The following is a 23,820-nucleotide window of genomic DNA, read 5'->3' as shown; positions in this document are numbered from 1 at the left end:
ACGTTCAAAGTTACAGCGATTAAAAACGATTAATTATCACCATTACTGGCAGCAAAGTGCTTCAGAATTTGATTTAAACACCTAAACCCTGATGTGTGCACAGATTTAAGTACTCTTGCTCATTTTATGTTCATCTAATGATAAAGAGTAGTCTTATGCAAATTAGGTTATATATGCAGTAGTTAATTACAAAGATGTGAAACTTAATTAGGTACATTTCTTTGAATACTTTGATAAAAATACTCTACCTTAAAGAATTGATTTAAAGCCATAATTGGAATAAGGTGTCACTCCCCCTCTCATTTTAAGTTCTCACTTCCACACTTCCCCTTTTATCCAGGAAGCCAGATTAATCCATGCTGTAGGCTTCTGCATGATTACTGTCAATGGAGCACCATTATAAACCAGTAAATAGAAGCTGTGCATACAGCAGAGTGAGAGACACCTGTCAGGTTTCCCTTTCCCGAAGGTGCAATAAACTGCTTCTGTTAAGTTCTTCACCTAGCAGAATCGACAAGAATGATAAAAATTTGTCATGGTTGAGGCTGGTGCATTTGGTCAGCTGGCAACTTTAGGTCTTGGGCATGCACCCGCTGAATTATAAAATATGCATCTTAAATACAACCAGACCACTATAGAATAAAATACTTGGCAAGAAATAAAAAGGACATTGAAAGGTGTGAGAGAGATTTGATTTAGACTTGATTAAACGTAACAGCGATTCAGTTGTTATGGAGAAGACTAAAGTAGTATTGGGTAAAAGATTATTACATGTCATTTCTTCCAGTGTCTTATTTTTGGATTATGATCATTTTTGGTAGATAACATATTGCCGTTAGAAGCGGTGTAATTAGAACTTCTTTCCCCACCTTTTTTTTCCTACTGTATATAAATTCAAATATAACATAAGTTGGGAAAAAGGTCGATCGTTCCAGAGTAAACTGAAGACTTGTCAGATTTAATGAGTGCAGCAAACCCTATCAATCATATCAGACTGTATTGAACAGTTTACTGGGCTCAGATGTGGGTATGTAAGTAAGTACAGTGCTTTGCCTACTGCAGACCACCCTTTAGTCATGATTTCCTTGCTAGTGTGCGAAACTGCAGTTTGATGAGGTCAGCTCCTTTGAATAATTAACATGAGCACCCAGCACAGCTTTGGACTTGAGCTGAGAAGTAGCCTAATTATTTTTGGGCGGTGGGGAATGGGGGGGCGGACGGTGTGGGTGGACCTGTGGTGAGAGAGCCACGAACGATCTCACTAACAGCTCAAATTTAAAGGGGTATTGCTATTCAAAGATAAGTGGCTGCATGTGAAGGCAAATAGTTTCAGCCTTTGTCGAGGCTAACACTGGAATTGAAATATTTGTCAGGTTCGGCTAAGGCTGTGGGTGAAGTGGGGGGTGTGGGTTCTACTAAGGCTGTGGGTGAAGTGGGGGGTGTGGGTTCTACTAAGGCTGTGGGTGAAGTGGGGGGTGTGGGTTCGGCTAAGGCTGTGGGTGAAGTGGGGGGTGTGGGTTCTACTAAGGCTGTGGGTGAAGTGGGGGGTGTGGGTTCAGCTAAGGATGTGGGTGAAGTGGGGGGTGTGGGTTCTACTAAGGCTGTGGGTGAAGTGGGGGGTGTGGGTTCGGCTAAGGCTGTGGGTGAAGTGGGGGGTGTGGGTTCTACTAAGGCTGTGGGTGAAGTGGGGGGTGTGGGTTCTACTAAGGCTGTGGGTGAAGTGGGGGGTGTGGGTTCTACTAAGGCTGTGGGTGAAGTGGGGGGTGTGGGTTCAGCTAAGGATGTGGGTGAAGTGGGGGGTGTGGGTTCTACTAAGGCTGTGGGTGAAGTGGGGGGTGTGGGTTCGGCTAAGGCTGTGGGTGAAGTGGGGGGTGTGGGTTCTACTAAGGCTGTGGGTGAAGTGGGGGGTGTGGGTTCGGCTAAGGCTGTGAGTGAAGTGGGGGGTGTGGGTTCGGCTAAGGCTGTGGGTGAAGTGGGGGGGTGTGGGTTCTACTAACGCTGTGGGTGAAGTGGGGGGTGTGGGTTCGGCTAAGGCTGTGAGTGAAGTGGGGGGTGTGGGTTCTACTAAGGCTGTGGGTGAAGTGGGGGGTGTGGGTTCTACTAACGCTGTGGGTGAAGTGGGGGGTGTGGGTTCTACTAACGCTGTGGGTGAAGTGGGGGGGTGTGGGTTCTACTAACGCTGTGGGTGAAGTGGGGGGTGTGGGTTCTACTAACGCTGTGGGTGAAGTGGGGGGTGTGGGTTCGGCTAAGGCTGTGGGTGAAGTGGGGGGTGTGGGTTCGGCTAAGGCTGTGGGTGAAGTGGGGGGTGTGGGTTCTACTAAGGCTGTGGGTGAAGTGGGGGGGTGTGGGTTCTACTAAGGCTGTGGGTGAAGTGGGGGGGTGTGGGTTCTACTAAGGCTGTGGGTGAAGTGGGGGGTGTAGGTTCTACTAAGGCTGTGGGTGAAGTGGGGGGTGTGGGTTCTACTAAGGCTGTGGGTGAAGTGGGGGGGTGTGGGTTCTACTAAGGCTGTGGGTGAAGTGGGGGGTGTAGGTTCTACTAAGGCTGTGGGTGAAGTGGGGGGTGTGGGTTCTACTAAGGCTGTGGGTGAAGTGGGGGGGTGTGGGTTCTACTAAGGCTGTGGGTGAAGTGGGGGGTGTAGGTTCTACTAAGGCTGTGGGTGAAGTGGGGGGGTGTGGGTTCTACTAAGGCTGTGGGTGAAGTGGGGGGTGTGGGTTCGGCTAAGGCTGTGGGTGAAGTGGGGGGTGTGGGTTCTACTAAGGCTGTGGGTGAAGTGGGGGGTGTGGGTTCTACTAACGCTGTGGGTGAAGTGGGGGGTGTGGGTTCTACTAACGCTGTGGGTGAAGTGGGGGGGTGTGGGTTCTACTAAGGCTGTGGGTGAAGTGGGGTGTGTGGGTTCTACTAAGGCTGTGGGTGAAGTGGGGGGGTGTGGGTTCTACTAAGGCTGTGGGTGAAGTGGGGGGGTGTGGGTTCTACTAAGGCTGTGGGTAAAGTGGGGGGTGTGGGTTCGGCTAAGGCTGTGGGTGAAGTGGGGGGTGTGGGTTCTACTAAGGCTGCGGGTGAAGTGGGGGGTGTAGGTTCTACTAAGGCTGTGGGTGAAGTGGGGGTGTGTGGGTTCTACTAAGGCTGCGGGTGAAGTGGGGGTGTGTGGGTTCTACTAAGGCTGTGGGTGAAGTGGGGGGTGTGGGTTCGGCTAAGGCTGTGGGTGAAGTGGGGGGTGTAGGTTCTACTAAGGCTGCGGGTGAAGTGGGGGGTGTGGGTTCTACTAAGGCTGTGGGTGAAGTGGGGGTGTGTGGGTTCTACTAAGGCTGTGGGTGAAGTGGGGGGTGTGGGTTCTACTAAGGCTGTGGGTGAAGTGGGGGGTGTGGGTTCTACTAAGGCTGTGGGTGAAGTGGGGGGTGTGGGTTCTACTAAGGCTGTGGGTGAAGTGGGGGGTGTGGGTTCTACTAAGGCTGTGGGTGAAGTGGGGGGTGTGGGTTCTACTAAGGCTGCGGGTGAAGTGGGGGGGTGTGGGTTCTACTAAGGCTGTGGGTGAAGTGGGGGGTGTAGGTTCTACTAAGGCTGCGGGTGAAGTGGGGGGTGTGGGTTCTACTAAGGCTGCGGGTGAAGTGGGGGGGTGTGGGTTCTACTAAGGCTGTGGGTGAAGTGTGGGGTGTGGGTTCTACTAAGGCTGTGGGTGAAGTGGGGGGTGTGGGTTCTACTAAGGCTGTGGGTGAAGTGGGGGGTGTGGGTTCGGCTAAATCTGTGGGTGAAGTGGGGGGTGTGGGTTCGGCTAAGGCTGTGGGTGAAGTGGGGGGTGTGGGTTCTACTAAGGCTGCGGGTGAAGTGGGGGGTGTGGGTTCTACTAAGGCTGTGGGTGAAGTGGGGGGGTGTGGGTTCTACTAAGGCTGTGGGTGAAGTGGGGAGTGTGGGTTCTACTAAGGCTGTGGGTGAAGTGGGGGGTGTGGGTTCGGCTAAGGCTGTGGGTGAAGTGGGGGGGTGTGGGTTCTACTAAGGCTGTGGGTGAAGGGGGTGTGGGTTCTACTAAGGCTGTGGGTGAAGTGGGGGGTGTGGGTTCTACTAACGCTGTGGGTGAAGTGGGGGGTGTGGGTTCTACTAAGGCTGCGGGTGAAGTGGGGGGTGTAGGTTCTACTAAGGCTGTGGGTGAAGTGGGGGGTGTGGGTTCTACTAAGGCTGTGGGTGAAGTGGGGGGTGTGGGTTCTACTAAGGCTGTGGGTGAAGTGGGGGGTGTGGGTTCTACTAAGGCTGTGGGTGAAGTGGGGGGTGTGGGTTCTACTAAGGCTGTGGGTGAAGTGGGGGGGTGTGGGTTCTACTAAGGCTGTGGGTGAAGTGGGCGGTGTGGGTTCTACTAAGGCTGTGGGTGAAGTGGGGGGTGTGGGTTCTACTAAGGCTGTGGGTGAAGTGGGGGGTGTGGGTTCTACTAAGGCTGTGGGTGAAGTGGGGGGTGTGGGTTCGGCTAAGGCTGTGGGTGAAGTGGGGGGTGTGGGTTCGGCTAAGGCTGTGGGTGAAGTGGGCGTTGTAGGTTCGGCTAAGGCTGTGGGTAAAGTGGGGGGTGTGGGTTCTACTAAGGCTGTGGGTGAAGTGGGGGGTGTAGGTTCGGCTAAGGCTGTGGGTAAAGTGGGAATGCAGAAGTGCTGAGTAAAAACAAAGTGAAAGGAAACCCAATGTGAAGCATGAAAGAGAATCTGTGGGTATATGATGGAGTGACGTAGCCCTCATCCCCATCCCAAAGTTTAATTTCTGACAAAATGGATGTGCTATTGCATGAGGTGGGTCAGAGAAAGGATGCCCTAATCATTCCATGGCACAATCCCCAGGGATAATAGTGCACCCTATCCATCGGAAGGTGGCGGCCAGGCTTAATGGTCTGTATGGTATCTGCAGGACCTGGGAACAGAAGTGAGAGACGGTTGCACATTCAAAGGAATGTAGCAAGTTAAGACTACCGAACAGTACCATTTACTCGGTCAAGGGCCCAAGATCACATCACGAAGTGTTGCTTGTCATCTTGTTTCATTTTTACTGCTTATACATGGCTAGCCTTGCAGCTCTTTCATTGCATTTTATGCATACCCATATCCGTCCAAACAACATCGGTGACACTTACCAAATCAATCATTGCATCTCATACATACCCATACTTCAGCAGGGCATAGTTAAGATGCACCATACAATTGAAAATCTTGCTGCACTTGCATCTTCCATGAGCTTCATACATCAAATCATTGTAACACAGCCTAGCCGCATAATGCATGGTCACCTGCTGACGTGCAGGTTGCACACTTATCTGCCACTGTGCAGATGCTCCTTCACCTTACATTCCAGGACTACGTTTCTGCTTGCAGGATAAGATAGCACAAAATTCAAGGAACAAAATTCCTAACTGCAGAAAGACTCACAAATCACACTTCCTTGATTCCCTTGGAGGAGGCCATTCTGGCATCTTAGAGCATGGAGTGAATAGGAAAAGGTGAAGTAGCAGGCTCAGGCCTAGGATCCTGCTCTTATTTGTTGTCCTCTTTCTTACTCCCACGCAAGCATACAAACATCACACACAATACCTTGCAATGCAAGATCTGTTTGAAGGTGTGCCGGGGAGTCACCATTGTAACATTTGCCCCTTTTTGTAAGCTGGAAGAGCAGACCGAGCAAGGCAGCACCACACAGCATCCTATGTCCCGCTTATCAAAGCTTGCAAGCACCAACACAAGCTACGTGCAACCAGAATGATGCAATTAGTGAGCATGAGAGGTAGAGCTGACTGAAGCAGAGTGCACGCATGAGGGGAAGCAAATGGTGCAAAAGTTTTAAGCAGTAATGATCTTTATGCTCACAGAGCCATTTCTGTGATACAAGTTGTCTGCAGATCAGTCTTCAAGAGGTAGCTTAGCTAAGTGACAGCCTATTTTGTGAAACATAGGTCTCCCCTGACATGCTCTGTCCGGGGCATTAAACGTGGGTCCTGGGGAAAGGATGGGTGCGTACAGAACCCTTGAAGTGCAGTTGTCCTGCCTTCTTTGTTCCCTCATGAACTATGCTTTCTCATCCAAATCTAGCAACACAATTGAAAGCACTAAAAGGATTTCCATTCTGACCACTTTGCTAGCAGAGTAGGACAAGGAGTTGTAAATAAAAGTCTTGCCATGCAAAAAAAAATTCAGACCTAAATAGCAGCAAAAATTAATGCACCAATGACAAGAAAGCAATATAATAAGCTGAAAAAGCTAAACTTTCAAACCAATGCTAAAAATGCTATGTACCTTTTAAGAAGCCAACTTTTAAAGGCCAGGCCATTCAGACGGTTGTGTACCTATTTTATATGGGCTATCAAAGCCATAGGAGGTGATGCTTCTCCCAAATCATACATTCAGCTTGAGCAGGTAGTGAAGCTCACACTGGATGGCAGCAGTGCCTTGAAAAACTTTAAAGAAATATTTAGTCTAAAAACCAGAGTGCTGGGCACAAAGCTTCACAAAATCGGCCCAATTTCTTACCTGTGATATCCTAAATAGGACTACAATTGCAGTGCTTATGTTAGTTTAGAACACTTTGATTTATTTGTTGCAATTTTGGACTAAATGATTATGACAGCCTTTAATCATTTTGTTTTGCTGGGGCATTAAAAATATGGCCGTCCAACCAAACAACAGCAAGTCACTAAAATTTGTTTTTTGCTGCCAATTTCAATTGGGAGGCACTGGTCACTGTTTGAAAAATTTAGCTTAAAACCTTGTGCTTCTGACTGCTTCTGCTATTTAAGTGATAAATGTTGAAAGCTCCCAATTGCATGAGTCAATAAACTGTTTCTATGTGGTGAATGAGACCAATAACTGACCTGTTAAATCGACCTAAGCATCAGCCAGTTTGCTTAGTTCATTGGCGCCTCTGACACATGGTAAACTTTTTAAGAACTTTATGTAAGTAAATTGTTCAAGAAGAAATGCTGATTATTTTTTTTTAAAACACAGTTGTAATTATTACCAACTGTGCGAGATTCTAAACCTTATAGTAGTCTTTTTAATCCTCAGGGATTATTATGACACAGCCACAGCACGTGAAATGTAATGGTTGCTTTCCTGTTATACCACCTGGTGTAAGGTAACCGTTTTAATGTCAAACAATATTGCAAGCTTGTGCCACGTATGCATTTTGTGGAGGATTGAGATAGATTTGTCTCCAACTGCACCACACTTTGCTGATATTATCCAACCAATGAAACTGCTGGAAATAACTAGTCAATAACTGCCCTTGATTTCCACGATTCTATCAAATGGCAGGAAGCTAATGCATAAATACGTGATCATTAGAGGTGACCTTGTGACTTCATTCTGTAATTTATTGCCCTGCAGTTATTTTCTAATGAAATAGATTCACATTAATGTTGTATTTTTGGTAAATTCCATGGTTGAACTTCATTGGCATATATTAACAATTTTATGGTAATTGAATGAATCTATCCCTGTGCGAAATTGGCTTAGTTACTTCATAGTATGGTGTTTGATACAGATTACATCCTCATCTTTGATTTTTTTTTAAGTTCTGTGACAAATGAATATTTGTGTAATTCAATGTTTTTATTACCAAGATTAACTGAGTACTCAGAGTTGGCGTTTGTTGAGTGTGACATCAAGTTTTCAGGGAAGCTGAACCCAATCAATCAGAAAGTGATTATGTGAGAGCCTCGGTTGAAATAAATTACATTTTTCATCTGAGACTTTTATTGTTTGTCAGCTAATACCTACATTTTAATAAAAATACTAAATGGTGTCAAAACATAAATAAAATAACAAGTGGTGTGAATAAATGACTTCCTCGTGTCTGGCCTTTCTCTTTATCACCTATGTTTGTTTAGTTACTGCTTTAGGAGCTGTGCAGGTTTTGCAAAAAAGTATTCTGTCTGACTATTCGGACAGAAGTAGTTTATCAGAACGTTACAGGAACTGCTATTCTGCCAGCTGATGACATAAAATCTTCAATGCATAAAATTATGCTTTCAATTAAATTAATCTATTAAAGCTTTCTTATAGTTGCCATAAAGGGAAGGAGACATTTGTGCTTCTCCATCGTCCCTTAATTCGTAAACCGGTTTGAGCTGATGCAGGTAAACATTATTAATCCATCGGTACAGGACCTCACTACACATTGGTGCCTGACTGTGAAGGCTGTCAGGACTTTGAGCTATGCTGTAAAAATATATTTTTAAAGAATAAATACTTCTAGAGTAATAAAAATAATTTTTAATTATACAAAATCAGTATTATGAACAAGTAATATTCAATCATATTATCTAAACTAATGTTAGAAATGATGAGAGGTCACACTGACTGACTCCGTTTAGCTCACATTTCCTCACAATACTCAGCTAACCAAGGTATGTTCATTAATGGCCTGGATGACTTTGTTGACAAAATACATTTCAGTATTTTTTTATTATTGCAGTTTTCCTCTTTCATAAAGCATGACCTGAATCAGTCTTGTTCTTTATCATTACCATGTGACTGGTTGGACAACCAGTTGATCGTATTCTAAAAAAAATCTTGCTGCTGACTATTTTGAGAATAAAAAAGCTATTATATATGGAATTATAAATGATTGCTGGTGATTTACATATGTTTATGTGACATTCATGCACAAACAACCAATGAGAGACTCCGTGTACATAGAATTACATAAAAATAACTACATCGAAACAGGCCATTCGGCCCAACCAGTCCGTGTTGGTCTTTATCCCCCATGCGAGCCCTGGTCCTAATCCCATGTGCCTGCTTGTTCCCATATCTCTTTTTATTCCTCTTTCCTTCAACCACCTATCTAACCTATTCTTAGAAGTTGACATCTGTATTTTATCTCCTTATTATCCATTTATTTAATACTTTTTGATTTGTTACCTTTGTTGTTGGAAAATGTCTGATTTCCTGTGAGGGTAATCTGACTGCACAGATGGAGCCCATGGGTAATGACAAATAACGATTGTGTTATGTTATAAATGCAATCGACATCCAACGTGAGAGGTGCAACATTGAAAGACCATGATTTACACACTGAAAATGACAAGGAATTAAAATATGAGGGTGTGACTTTTTAAGAGTCACAGCCAGTGAACATGTATTCAGATAAGCAACATAACCATGTGAATTTTCTACAACCTAGTAGTTCAAGTTAATTAGGTTTTATAAACATTGGTAGATAGAAATTTGTCAACTTTCTGTGACTGATTAATGTAAGCAGGAAGATATAATAGTGGAGTTTGCCATGTCAGAGAAAATTAATGGCTTTAGGTGTGCAACTAACAGAACAATTCTGAAGTGCCAAAAGCAATCACCACATTTGTGTGCTGATTGTATGGGTTTCAATATTTTTCTTGGGATACTTGGGTAACTGTTTTTCATTTTCACTGTCATTCGTCTGGCCTAACTTCTGCTGCCAAGTGGACAATAGCCAGTAACCTGCTCCCAAGGTATTGCAAGTGCCCCTGTATCTGGCCACCAAGAGGTACCAGAGACCGCTCAGTTGTGACTTTCCCCCCAATTTTCCCTCTCCCTGCAGGGAGATGCTGCATTTACTCTCTGCTTGGCATTCTCCTGCTTGTCCTGGCTGAGATCAGAAATTAAAGGAGCAGTACCCAGCCTATGCCCATCATTGCTCTGTAGCACTGAATGCCACTGCGTTAGTCTCTAGGTTCCAATCTTTGAAAGTTGGCATTATGGACACACAGTTGGGTATACACCACATTGTCCTTCCATGCATCCCTGAAATTGGTATTTTTTAGTGCCTTATGTTAATTTTTTGCTCGTTTGGAACTTGGCACTTGATTTCAAGTGCAATGATGTAAAGGTGATGTAAAGGACAAATGAGTATATTAATTCCACTCATTCATCTCATTCAATAATTTTCTAAGAGTTGAGGATGACTGTAGCTTGCCAAGAATGGTGACAGAAAAGCAATAAAATCCATCTTGGCGACCAATATCCGCCACTACACCACTCTATGGGAAAGATGGCAATTATATAAAACTGTTGAAATATTGATTAAAATAATAAAATGTTTGCCTGCCATGCATCTTTTCTTCGGCCAAAAGCATAATGTGATCCTGATCTTGCACTGGAACACAATGCAATTGTAATGATCTCAGCTGCAATTTGGCATGAGACCTTTGGACAAATAATGAAAAATAGAGCTTAGAGGAAAACTGGCTTTATTGAAGGAGTGGATATCCACAAAATGAAACGTTTCAGTTTCTTACCATTTTAAAAAAAAAATAGGAGCCCATTGAATTTCTGTTAGTTTGGTGGGCTAAAGATTAATTCCCTGTCATTAGATCACGTATACTGTTCATTCAAATCCACAAAGCAATATATCCTTATTTAATTAAATTCTGGGTAATCCTGCGATATAAGTAGAGTGTTAGCAGATCTCAATTGTTTCTTTCAAAAATCAGTAGTGATATCGTCACCCCTGTTTACAGGGTTCCACAGTATCTGCTTTAGGTGAAAAGCGTTCAGATGTTTATTAGGTTGAAATAGCTGTCTTTATTTTGACCTGAAGGGTTGTGTTTTCAACCATAGGCATTTCTGTATTTTCAACTGTGGTGATTGGTTGTGTGCTGTACAGTATTTGAAATGAGTATTTGTTGTGGATTTCAGCCAGTTGGAAATAACCATGTTTTTAATTCTCAAATGTTTTTGTATCTTGTATCCATAAATGTACCACTCATCTGATTATTCATTTTGACAGGTGATTAGAACATACTGGACTTCATGCCAAAAATGACTGATAGCAACTTCATGAAGGTTAGTATCCATGAGCAAAAAATATAGGTAAAATAATAAAAATAGAAATTGTAATTTAAACTTTTAGGAAGATTGACATGCTTGGTAGAGATTCTTTGCACTAACTGTAGAAGGAAATATTGTATTTTATATAAATTTAACTTCTGATGAATGATCAAATACAAAAAAAGTCATTTATGTGCACCACAACTCATTTGTGACAACTAAGAGTTAACGGCCCAATTGACCATAAAGGGGTTACAGTGAGATTAACTGCTGAATGGGTAAACCAGGCCCAGCTTCAGATTAAACTGATTTTTATAGGACTAGAGGTAGAATATTTTATGGTTTTGTCAGTACTCCAGCAATGACTATAAGGCTTTGCTATGCTGACAACAGCAGCTTCCAGTGAGGCCTTTCTTGTTTTTGGTTTTTACATGTAAGTGATGTTTTTCACCCCTCACAAAATGGGACTTGTTTAGAATTAGTTTTATATAAATATTCACTAAATTTCCAGAATCTGATAATTTCCTTTAAAAAAGATAGTCATAGACAGTCACTTTTTACTTAGCACATAGGTGCATTTTGCAACTACATTTTGTAGGCTCTGTATCTGAGGTACTGTATTGTAATGCCAGAATTTAACAACAACAACTTGCATTTATAAAGCGCCTTTAATGTAGTAAAACACCCCAAGTCGCTTAACAGTAGTTAGTGTACAACATGTTGGTAAAAACAAATAGGGGGTTAAATTCGATAGCCCCCGAATCCGGGCGTGGGGGTCGTGGTGCGTGATTAACCCGCGCCCAGCCGTTCTGATGCAGGCAGCACGTGAGATTTGTGCTGCCTGGTCATTTACCTGATTCTGCCACGTGCATAGAGAACTAGCTGCGATGTTGAATGACTTCTTACTAGCAGGGGGCTTCGCTATCGCGTGAGTGCCTCGCACCTCTTAAAGGCAGCCTGCACCTCTTAAAGGCAGCCTGCACCTCTTATGTGCAAAATATAAGATACGGGTCCATACCGGGTCTGAACAGAGATCAGACATCGCACAGGTAAAACACAGATGCAGGTCCCGTCCCTACGTTTACAAACTGATGAGTAATGTTAAAACATTGAATAAAGGTTGCGCACTACTAAATCCCACATCCTCCAATGTGCGCGCCAGACCTCACCAATCTGCCGATCTGAGTTTGTACCAGGCCTGCGAGGGTGCATGCACTAAGGTTCTTTGATGATGCACTAGAGGCCTTGGTGCAAGAAGTGGACAGAGAAGGGGCATCCTATATCTGCAGGGGGGCAAGAGGCCCTCCAGACATAAGCTGAAGAGGCAGTAGGGGACGAAGTCAATGCCAGGCGCATAGCACCACGCACATGGTGCAGTGCAGGAAGAAGTTCAATGCTTTGACACGAGTGGTCAAGGTGAGTGAGGTCAACTGTCAAGTCGTGTCGCCTACCAACTGCACCACTAGCCGCATCCACTGCTCCACACACTACACCCCCATCACCCACATACCAACAAACTCTTTCAATTGGTACTCAACCCTTCCAGTCAGATGCTTCCTCTCACCCTCATACATTACCACTGTTGCAAGCTGCACACCCACAACTCACAGGCCACACACACTGACAGCTATTCAACCATGACAGACACATTACCCAAACATCTGCAAGATACTCACTGACACACGTCCCGCTTTCTTGCAGGAGAAGGTGGCGCATAACAGGAGGCAGCAAGTGGCAGTGGCATTTAGCCCCTCGAGCCTGTTCCGCCATTCAATGAGATCATGGTTGATCTGTGGCCCAACTCCATATACCCACTTTAGCCCCATATCCCTTAATATCTTTGGGTAACAAAAATCTATCAATCTCAGATTTAAAATGCAACAGAGCGTTCCAAACTTCTACCACCCTTTGTGTGTAGAAGCTTTTCCTAACTTCACTCCTGCAAGTCCTGGCTCTAAATTTTAGGCTATATCCCCTAGTCCTAGAATTCAAGTATAGGAGATCTCCAAAAACAAATGCATCAGCAGCCAGAAGCGATAATCCAGCACCTAACCTGTAAATCCTGCAGGGTCCCTTTAAATAGCGCTGGTTAGGGGTCCTCCCAGCCGTCTACGACATGTTCAGCTGTTCATGGTTAAGACAATGCATTGGCTGGAGCTTTGAGTACCAAAATGGTATCTATCCCTTTAAATCAGTGTTACACACTGATCTAACCCATATTCTCCTTACTTTACATGGTACTGGCGTTCGTTATCTGCGCATGCGCAAATACCTTTAACAAGATGGCGTTCGGCGCACCTCACGCTGGAAGCTCTACTTTTTCTTTGTCTCTTTTTTTCCTCTCTCTTAACCCAATCTTTCTTTCCCTCTCTTTATTTCTCTTTCAGTACCTCATTTGACATTGAATTCACCCATTCTAACTTACAATTCCTTCTCAGTCCTTGTGTTGGTAATTTCACAATCTTTCAATCTGATTGGTTGAGGAGATACACAGTTCCTTGCCCTGTTTGCACAGATCCCAGATGCCTGTAGGGGGCGCCGCAACATTTCCCTCTCCCACTTCCAGCAATTTGCGGGGTAAAATATCATGGCAATTAAACGGGCAAGGGCAAGTCTAACTAACAGCGGGCACCGTTCGTTGCCCTGCTACAGCAAATTCTGGGCCATTATCTCACATGTTTCCACTGCAGTCCGATTGATGATTAGTGATGTGCGTGAAGAGACATGTTTGCTAGTGTTTCAGTATCTATCTATTTCTTGCTTTCTCTCTAACTCGCTTGCTGTTTTTAATATAAAACAGAGCTTTCAATTTTTTAAATTCAATTTACCAAATCTAAACATGGAAAGTTAAGGCTTATTAAATTGTAAGATTAAAAACTAGAAATGATTAAGGGGCGTATTTTTCTCTCTTTTATAAAATGGGTTAATAACCTTTTGAAGCAGTTTTATAGCCACTTGACAAATATAACTGATAAAGTTCGGTAATTGAGCTGCGGAGTGCACAATACTTGAGAGTAATGGCTGCATGAAATAGAGACAACGCCAATTTCCCTACAAGGTCCTGCACGTATAAGAATTCAGTATAGGTGTCTTCTGCTCATCGCTGTCTCTCCCTCTCCTTTGGTTCAGCTAAATTCACCCATTCTGCTGTACTAAGGCATGGAAACTTTACAAGCATTTTGACTACAAAGTAAACAGGATCTGTCTGGCTTTCAACTGCTCAAACCGCCTACCATTCTGATTTACCTGTAGAGTGTTTGCACATCGACAAAAACTTCTTGAAAATTAAACACATTATGGACAAATATAACTGATAAAGTTCGGTAATTGAGCTGCGGAGTGCACAATACTTGAGAGTAATGGCTGCATGAAATAGAGACAACGCCAATTCCCCTACAAGGTCTCATAGAGTGAATATAGAATCTTGGAAATTTCAGCACAGAAGGGAGCCATTTAACCCATACTGCCTGTGCTAGTTGAGCTCTTCAGCTATGCCAATCCCATTTCCCTGCTCCATCCTGTGTCCTTTTACATTCTTCCTTCTCAAATACTCATTCAGTTCCCTTTTCAATTATGTTACAGTCTCTGCCTCAGTGGTAAACTTGTGATAAAACATTCCATGTTCTAATAGCCCTCTGTGTGAAAATATTTCCTCCAACATCCCCTTTTTTCTTTGAGTAACTATTCTGAATTTATGCCCTCTTGTTACCAATTGCCAAACAGCGGAAACAATCTTTCACAGTTTACTTTCTCTGTTTACCTTCTCAAAACCTTTCATAATTTTGTAAACCTCCTTAACCTTCTCCGTCGCATGGCTTTAATATAATTTCTATAATGGGGTGCCCAGAGTGCACATACTACTCCAACTGCACAGAAATAATAGTGTACTGAGATTTTATGACACCAATTCAAACAATGATTGCACCTGAGCAAAGAAGGGATTCAGATCCATGATGTTTTAGGTTAATAATAGGAGCAGTTTGGGCAGATTCTGAATCATTGAAGGTTATATTTAGTCTAACATAGATTAATAAACAGAAAAGCATTCTAGAAACAAATCAGAATTTAAAACCAACTCAAGCACATCATCAAAGCAAACATTTAAGTGAAAAATTACCATTTTATTATACAACTAGTAGAATGGATATTGCTAAAAAATTAAAGCAGAGACAGATCTGACTTTAAAGTGGGCCTCTGTGGTAAAGTAGAGTCAGCCAATTTAAATAACTTACAGGAAGTTTTTGATTTATTTAGTACAGTAATGTTGAGCACATGTAATACACCTTCCTGTTATATGCTGTACAAGTTTTCCATCCCAATTAAATCCATCTAGCAGTTCCACCCTACATATCGTCTGTATTCAATTTGTTTTTCTATTCCTTTATTAAATCAGATAACGTAGATTTTATAAATCACTTCTATATAATGTCAAACTTTAATGTAACATACTGGAATGATCTTAAATTTTATTGAATTGAATGGGTTGGTTGGTTGTGCACGTGCTTATGTACTTATACTATTTTAAGAAATCACCAATGTAACAAAATTGGTAATTAGATGATATGAGAATACTAATAGTTTATTATATGTAGATTTTTTTTAAAAATAGGTTCTACTGATTGAATTTAAATTCAAATTTAAAAAAAAAATTTAGTCAAGCTTTGGGTTGTCATGTAATATGATTTAGAAAGTAAGAATTTAACAGAGTATAGCCAGATTTTAAATAAAGGGCATGCAAGTTGTGTGTAAAGTGGATAAAACAGGTGTGATAAATGTGTTTTCAGTAACTATGTACTATGTAGACATTTAGAAAGTACCTTTTAAAATGTGGTCAAATCAGTTTATACAAATCTAATCTAAATAAATTCCTGTTACAAAAACTCTATTCACTACTATTTCTGACCTAGTATGTTTTGCGTATGTTGATTATAAATAACATTTATGTCCATCCCGACCAATTGCATATACTATGATTTGACTATGCTGCATGTGAATATAGGAAACTTGAAGATGTTAAAGTGTACATCTGTTTCCAACGTATGAAATGATGTGTTCACTGATCATTACATTCTTTACAGATTTCTAATGCTATTCGTAAAATGTTGCTGCTCCGTATGATACTTGTAAAATTTTAATGGCCCCAGTAACCAACTTAAAAAGTAATATAGTATAAAAAAGTAACCACAGTATAAAATCTGTGCTGCAAAATGTTTAGATAATGTGCCAGAAATTGAAGGGTTTTCTTAGGCTGTACTTGAACAATCTCAGAACAATTTTGTTAACGGCTTCAGTTTTTAAAAAAATATTGGGATGTGGGCAGTGCCTGGCAGGCAGCATTTATTGCCCACCCCTGGTTACCCTGAGGGCATTAAGAGTCAACCACATAGTGTGGGACTGGAGTCATATGCAAGCCAGACTGAGTGCAGGTGGTTGGTTCCTTCCCTGAGAGACATTAGTGAATAGTTGGGTTTTTACAGCTTTTATAGTCATTATTTTCTGGTACCAAATTACTATATGTATGGAATTCAATTTTGCAACTTGCCATGGTTGGATTTACACTCTCAACCACTGAGTTGCTAGTCCAGTATTATAACCACAACACTAACATACTCCTTGATATAACTAACAAAACTGGTATTGAGAGTTTTAAAAAAAAAATCACAAAATGTCATTATGACATATTAAGCAGGCACCCTAAGTGACTTCTCTTACATTATATTAAGATGTGGTTACTGCAGTGCCTAGGTGGCATAAGTGGTCTACATGCTCACAAAGGTGTGGTGACAAGATATAATTCTGGCCTCCTGTCCCTCACAGGCTGTCAGAAGGTGCCAGTAGGGAAAGGCAACATGCTTTCCTTTTGGAAAGGAGATAACACTGGGTGTGTAGACCAACCTGCCGATCCACTCCTTTAACCTGCAGAGTGGCACATTGGTGTGGGAGACCTAAAATAATCAAGAATGGCCAGAAGAAATAGGACAGGAAGAAATAAACAAACTGTGGTATTGCAGCTTGAATTAAAAAGAATTGTAGGATAAAGAAGATAGAAGTCTTTATTATCAGAAAAGTGTCAATTATTGGACACGTGATGAGAGATATGATGTAACGTATATTTGATTAAATTTAGAGTGATGGTATTTGCTAATGTGGCAGCAGTCTAACTAGGTTGTGTAACGCCAGGGATCATCGTGGGCCTGCTGGGTTGTTTCTAAAGGGCTTTGCATGCACAACAGAACTGTGTACATACTTTGTTCTTGATATAATTCATAGTCCGTGTTAGCTGTTGGTATGCTGAAAAGCATCCAACTCAGCTAATTCCATACTAGCTAGCAGCATGATAAGGAGTGGGACTCAGTTATGATGCTTCAACACTGCAACTGTCTTAAAGATTATATGAATAAATGCGTTTTAAAAAATAATCAAGATTCTGTTAATCATGACTTGCAGAAACTTTCCGTGAACTTTTTAATTTAAAGATCAGATAGTACGAACACATTGAAAGATTGCAAATGATTATTTTTACAGTATGTATCTTTTTAAACCAATTGCAGACAATTTTAGTGAAAAACTCAAATAGTGATTGACAGTTTTAATGGGTGAGTAGAACCCAATTCACAGGGATCCATAATATGTCCACTCGTTCACTCACTGGTGCCACAGACTTAAACAAGCTAAGGATGTCTGAGTTGGAAGAGAAATTGCAATCTATACATTGTTTATTTATAACACTTGAGCGGACACAATATATTTTCAAAGTAAGATATAAAATTTATTACGTTATTAATTCATTTTGATAGCGACTGATGATTGTAGAGAGCAATTAATACTGCCCCTGTATGTTATGCAAGCTGCCTTTCACCTGATGATTGCCTACTATCGTAAACATTTCTAGATTAAATTCACAGGACAGTCTCAACCCAGGTTGAGAATCGATTTAATGAGTTATGGCGATCATATACTTCATATCAGTGATCTGATGTAAATTCAGAGAATTTAAATACATGTTCGATTTTTACCATTGACTGCTGTATGGAAACAATTCACCATTTTAATTCTAGACAGGACATAAGTGCAGAAATGATGCTGGGAGCTCAACAATGACAAGAGTGCATGGAATTCAAAAAGGCAGTTCTACACTTTGGAGTTTATTTAAGTGTTATGATTGATATATTTTGTGAATAATGTAAAATTGTTTTAGTATCCTTTAGTTAGTATATGGAATAGTTAGATTTTGTACAACTAAAACAATATTGCATTGCTTGTGTTAACAATGGTTAATAATGACATTGATAGCTGGTACTGCTATCATAGTATGTATTTCTAGCAATATATTAGTCCAGATATTATTAGCCACATAGGATCACACGACAGAGAACTGATAACTTGAGAGTTATCAATTTTATTTAGCCATGATACTGCATGGCCTATGCTTATAGATCAGATGCACATCAGTATTTTGTTTTCTTGTATTTCATAAAATTCTCTTTCCTATATTCAGCGAAATATTGCCAGTGGCACTTTAGGTGAAATTCTGGGCTGGTGTGGTTATAGGAAGGTGCAGGTTAAAGATGCTGAACAACCCGAATTAGTGAAGCTTTCTTCAGAACAAGAACAAAGTACTGATCCACCTTGTATGAATGGTACAGTTTGCTTTGATTTATGATTTCTGCAAATTTCTTTCTGTTGGGGTATATTGCAGATAGATTCTGGCGCAGAGTTCATTTCATGTTGGCCTGTACCAGCCGAGGGAACTAAATTTCAGCACATCATTATAATTAATTAATAAGAAAAAGTAATTTTTTTGTGTCCATGTTGGTCAATGTGTTTTGAAGAGTATCTCTGCTCTATTTAAACACAATGAATTTCAGCAGTTTACTTACAAACATCTCTTCACCATTCTTAAGTGCGTGGAGATGTTCACTTTTACAGAATCCACTTTTTTTTTGCTGCGTGCCATCCTTACTTCAATATGGACAGTTTGCCAGTGAAATTAGTTCTAGAGGGACTGGGTGGCACAGTGAATCCATTCAGCTGGGTGCTCATCCAGATCAATGGTATTTTTCTGCTGGCTGAGAAATGAGTTAAGACAGTCTCAAACCAGTTCTTGACTGTCACATACACAGCACAAAACTGTTCGCTATTTGGCATTAATTGGCAATAATTTTGCATTCTAGCTGAGATGGCTGGTGTAGGAAAAGGAGGAATTCATACTAGTGCATAGGATGCCTCTGGGATTGGGGTAGAGTAAAGATGTTTTATTCTGCAGCCAGCCATGACCTTCCTGATGTGAGAGAGAATGCTTGATGCTGACGTTAGCTTTCCATTCCTTAGCAGTGCGACACCCTTAGCCTGATGAACACAAAATTTAGTTTTTTTTTTCAAAATGAAATACAGTTGGTAATATTATTTGAAATAGCATAATAAATTGAAACAATATTTTGCAACCCAGTACTCTGGATAACTGAACCAAACTGGGACTATTTATACTAGGACATTGTTGATCATGAAATCAGGAGACATGCAGGAAGAGGATAAAATTCTACCACCTTTTTGGAGTAAAATGCAGTGTTATGAGCTGGCTACCTCCACAGAACAATAACACACAGCTCAGAAATGCTCAGCAAAGTATCATGTTTCTGAGTAAATATGGGAAATAATTTGAATATGATTTGAGATCCTGGTTATCTGTGAAGTTTCTCCATATTATTATCTTTAAATTTTGTGTTTTTTAAATCACAAATATAAACTGTCACACATTTTACATATTTAGAAATATTTCCCATGTTTTTTGATTTTATAATTTTCAGGGGTGTGGATTTTGTTTGCATTGAGTCTCAAAAGGAAAGTTTCTCATGAAGAATTTTTATTGACCAGCTCCATTCTGCATTATGCCAAAGCTTAGAGAAACACAAGATTTTTATTATTATTAATAATAATAATAATAATAATAATAATAGAGATTTTATAGTACTCTGTTTTGGACAGTCTCAGAAGGGGGTGAGGTATTTATACAAGTATGTTCCATTGTTATGTAACTATAGGCAGAAGGTACTGTTGCTGGAGTTATTGTATGAATGCTTATCCCTATACCAAATTCATCTCTCTCCTATTTTAATAGAGGTGCTAGATAAACAGCTAAAGCCTTGATTAAGCTGCCAGACAGAGGAATTTGATACGAGTGCAATAATCATTTGTAAAATAACATCCCCGAAAGTGATTTCTATTCTTGTATATCTAAACTTATCAATGGAAAAGAACTTTGTGAAAGTTTAACACAAGAGTTTACCACACATTTAATTCATTTGTTTATGCAGTCTGATAATATTTTTGAACTGATTCGTGTCTTGAAATGTATCTCTTAGATGATATTAAAACTACATTAAGGTTATACTAATGATCCCAAGATTTGATAAAATGCATTGATTCAATATTAGCTTTTGCAATTCTGGTCACTGCATAAGACAGGTAATAGTAACCAACAGATTCAATTGTGACTATACAGAAATGTGAAATTGATTGGATTGTAAAGTGGGATGTAAATTACTAGAATAATGCCAACTTTTAAAAGGCAATATCTAGTTTAGAATTTTCACAATTACTGCAGATGTTGAAAATGATGTCCTTTATGCTGTAACACTACAATATTTACTTTCAAGTAGCAATTATGCTTTTTGGTAGAGGTAGATTTAATCCTGAAGGTGTTGCAGGTAATTCTGTACAGCATTACTAATTCTACCTATATGCTGAGGGTTCAGAGAAAGAGAACTAATAGTAACAAAGCCTTTTTATCAAGAATAGACATGTATTTTAAAGCTAAATGCTCTCCTCCTGTGCATTATAACTGCCCCTTCTATTGTTGTTGCAAAATTGCTGTTATGATGAGTCTGTTTCTCAAGTTTGTGCTTTATCTCATTCTGCCTTGGTCTCTGCTTGTTGATCCACTTCTCCAGCTATCATAATACCTGCTGCTCTAGTGATGATTTCATAGCATATTTATACTGCACATTTTGCATCACTGCAAAGCAACTTCAGTATTGCAGCAACACAAAACATGCTTTAACTTTAAAGTTAAAAAATTGCTCAGACAATCCACTGGATTGCCTTTAAAGATTTAATGTTAATCCTAACTAACCTTAGGATTCCACCATGCAGCAGCATGTGCCTATATTTAACTAAGTGTAGATTCTGCTTTTCCTTGATTTGAACAAACAGTGCAAGTTGGTGGAACCAATCCACACTGCTCTCAGTATTGTGTTGGTGTAAAATAAACAGGTGCAATATTGTTGCACCATCTGGCTCACGGTGTCTCAGTTTCAAAGATCACAGTAAAGGGATATGGGAACATGGGATTAGGACTACTGCTTGTGGGGAACATTGCAGAAATGATCATAGCTCACTAGAACTCACCCTGAAAATAGCAGTGGGCTTAGAATGAGCAGCACTATTGGAAGGCCTTTAAAAACAAAGATAAATTTTCACTTTCTTTATATTATCATTATGTTGTTTGAGTGCCCATGAGTGCCCATTATTTCATCAGAGAAACTGCTTTGGAGCAGTTACTTAGTCTGATGGTATTCAAAGAGATATATAAACATCAATAAATTAATTCAGCCCCGTTACACAGTTCAACCTCATGACTCCTCGAATCCAGCTCCATGATATTTTCATTACTAATTATTTAATGGCAGAAAGAAAGAGATTAACAGAAGGATGAAAATTAATTGTAACTGATTTTTAAAAAGGGTTCCCAACTCTCACCAACTTAATGGCTGTTAAAAGTGAGAAATAAAGAACTTACATTTATGTAGCGCATTTCACCACCTCAAGACATCCCAAAGCATTTTACAGCCAATGAAGTACTTTTTAAGTGTAGTCACTTTTGTAATGTAGGAAATGCGGCAGCCAATTTATGCACAGCAAGGTCCCACAACAGCAATGAGATAATGACCAGATAATCTGTTTCAGTGATGTTGGTTGAGGGATAAATATTGACCAGGACACTGGGGAGAACTCCCTTGCACTTCTTTGAAATAATGCCATGGAATCTTTTATGTCTACCTGAGAGGGCAGACAGGGCCTCGGTTTAATGTTTCATCCAAAAGACAGCACCTCCGACAGTGCAGCACTCCCTCAGTACTGTACTGAAGTGTCAAAATAATGCATCTTTGAAAGTACCAGACAAAGTAAACGCGATGAGCCCTGACATCATCCCAGCTATAGTGCTGTAGATCTGAACATCAGAATTAACAAGCCCCCAGCCAACCTGTTCCAGGACAGCAATGATGCTGGCATGTACAAATAATATGGAAAATTGCCCAGATATATCCTATCCACAAAAAAATAGGGTAAGTCTAACATGGACAATTACTGCCCTAACAGCACTGTGGGAGAACCGTCACCACATGGACTGCAGCAGTTCAAGAAGGCGGCTCACCACCACCTTCTCAAGGGCAATTAGGGATGGGCAATAAATGCCAGCCTCGCCAGCGACGCCCACATCCCATGAACGAATAAAAAAAAAGATCAGCCTTCTCCCAATCATCAGTAAACTGATGGAAAGAGTCATCAATAGTGCTATCAAATGACACCTACTCACCAATAGCGTGCTCTCCGATACTCAGTTCAGGCTCCACCAGAACTAAGCGGCTTCAGACCTTGTCACAGCCTTGATCCAGGTGCGGACACCAGCTGAATGAAAGAGGAGAGGTGAGAGTAGCTTCCCTCAACATCAAGGCAGCATTTGACTGACTATGGCAGCAGGGAGTACCAGCAAAATTGAGGTCAAATGGAAAACCCTCCAATGGTTGGAGTCCTACCTGATGCACAGGATGTGGTTGATGGAGGCCAATGATCAGCTGCAAAACATCACTCAAGGCAGCATCCTGGGCCCAGCCACCTTCGGCTGCTTCACCAATGACCTATCCTCCATCATAAGGTTGGCAACGGGCGGTTTGATGACGATTCCACAATTAAAATTCTCATTCTTGTGTTCAAATCCCTCCGTGGCCTCACCCCTCCCTATCTCTGTAATCTCCTCCAGCCCTACAACCCTCAGAGATCTCTGCGCTCCTCCAATTCTCGATTGGACATCCCCAATTTTAATCGCTCCACCGTTGGTTGCTGTGTCTTCAGCTGCCTAGGCCCTAAGCTCTGGAATTCCCTCTCTAATCCTCTCTACCTCTCCCTCCCTCGCTCCTCCTTTAAGGCGCTTCTTAAAACCTACCTCTTTGACCAAGCTTTTGGTCACCTGTCCTAATAGCTCCTTATGTGGCTCGGTGTCAAATTTTGTTTGATAACGTTTCTGTGAAGCACCTTGGGACATTTTTACTATGTTAAAGGCGCTATATAAATGCAAGTTGTTGTTGTTGTCCAGCTCTATTCACAACTTCTCTAATAGTGAAGCAGCCCGTGAATGCCTACAGAAGGACTTGGACAACATCCAGGCTTGGGCTGACAACTAGCAGGTAAAGAAAGGAAGAAAGAAAGAACTTGCATTTATATAGCACGTTTCACAACCTCAGGACGTCACCCAGTACAGTCGCAGTTTTAATGTGGAGAAATGCGGGAGCTAATTTTGAGGCAGCGAGGTCCAACACATGGCAATGATATAAATGACCAGATAATCTCTTTTTAGTAATATTGGTTGAAGAATAAATATAGCAAGGATACTCCAACAAGAGACAAGCATACCTCTGACCTTCAATAGCACTACTATTGCTGAGTTCCCTACCATAAACATCTGGGGGTGGGGGTTCACCATTGACCATAAATGTAACTGGACCTGTCCTATCAGCACCGTGGCTACAAGTTAAGAGTGTGATGGAATATTTACCATCTCCTTGGATGGCTGCAGCCACAACAACACTTGGAAGCTCAGAACCATTCAGGTCAAAGTAGTTTGTTTGATGAGTGCACCTTCCACTGGACTGCAGTGTGGCTGTAGTACATTCTATCGACAGGATGCACTGCAGCAATTCACAAAGCTTGCTTCAGTAGCAGCTCCCAGCCATATGATCTCTACCACCAAGAAGGACAAGACCGGCACAG

General features: G+C 41.4%; 1 long non-coding RNA gene across 1 annotated transcript in view; it reads left to right on the top strand.

The window, feature by feature from the left end:
- LOC137327151 (uncharacterized) overlaps window positions 1–23,820 on the top strand; it is a 59,783-nt gene that overhangs the window by 3,093 nt on the left and 32,870 nt on the right. Inside the window, exon 2 of the long non-coding RNA XR_010964375.1 lies at window positions 10,733–10,788. This is a non-coding gene — a long non-coding RNA (uncharacterized lncRNA). The remainder of the gene's footprint in view (window positions 1–10,732; window positions 10,789–23,820) is intronic.

Source organism: Heptranchias perlo, chromosome 11, assembly GCF_035084215.1.
Source record: "Heptranchias perlo isolate sHepPer1 chromosome 11, sHepPer1.hap1, whole genome shotgun sequence".
In the NCBI taxonomy this organism is placed as follows: Eukaryota; Metazoa; Chordata; class Chondrichthyes; order Hexanchiformes; family Hexanchidae; genus Heptranchias; species Heptranchias perlo.
The sequence above is the reverse complement of the archived record's forward strand: the minus strand, read 5'-3'. Positions and strand labels throughout refer to the sequence as shown.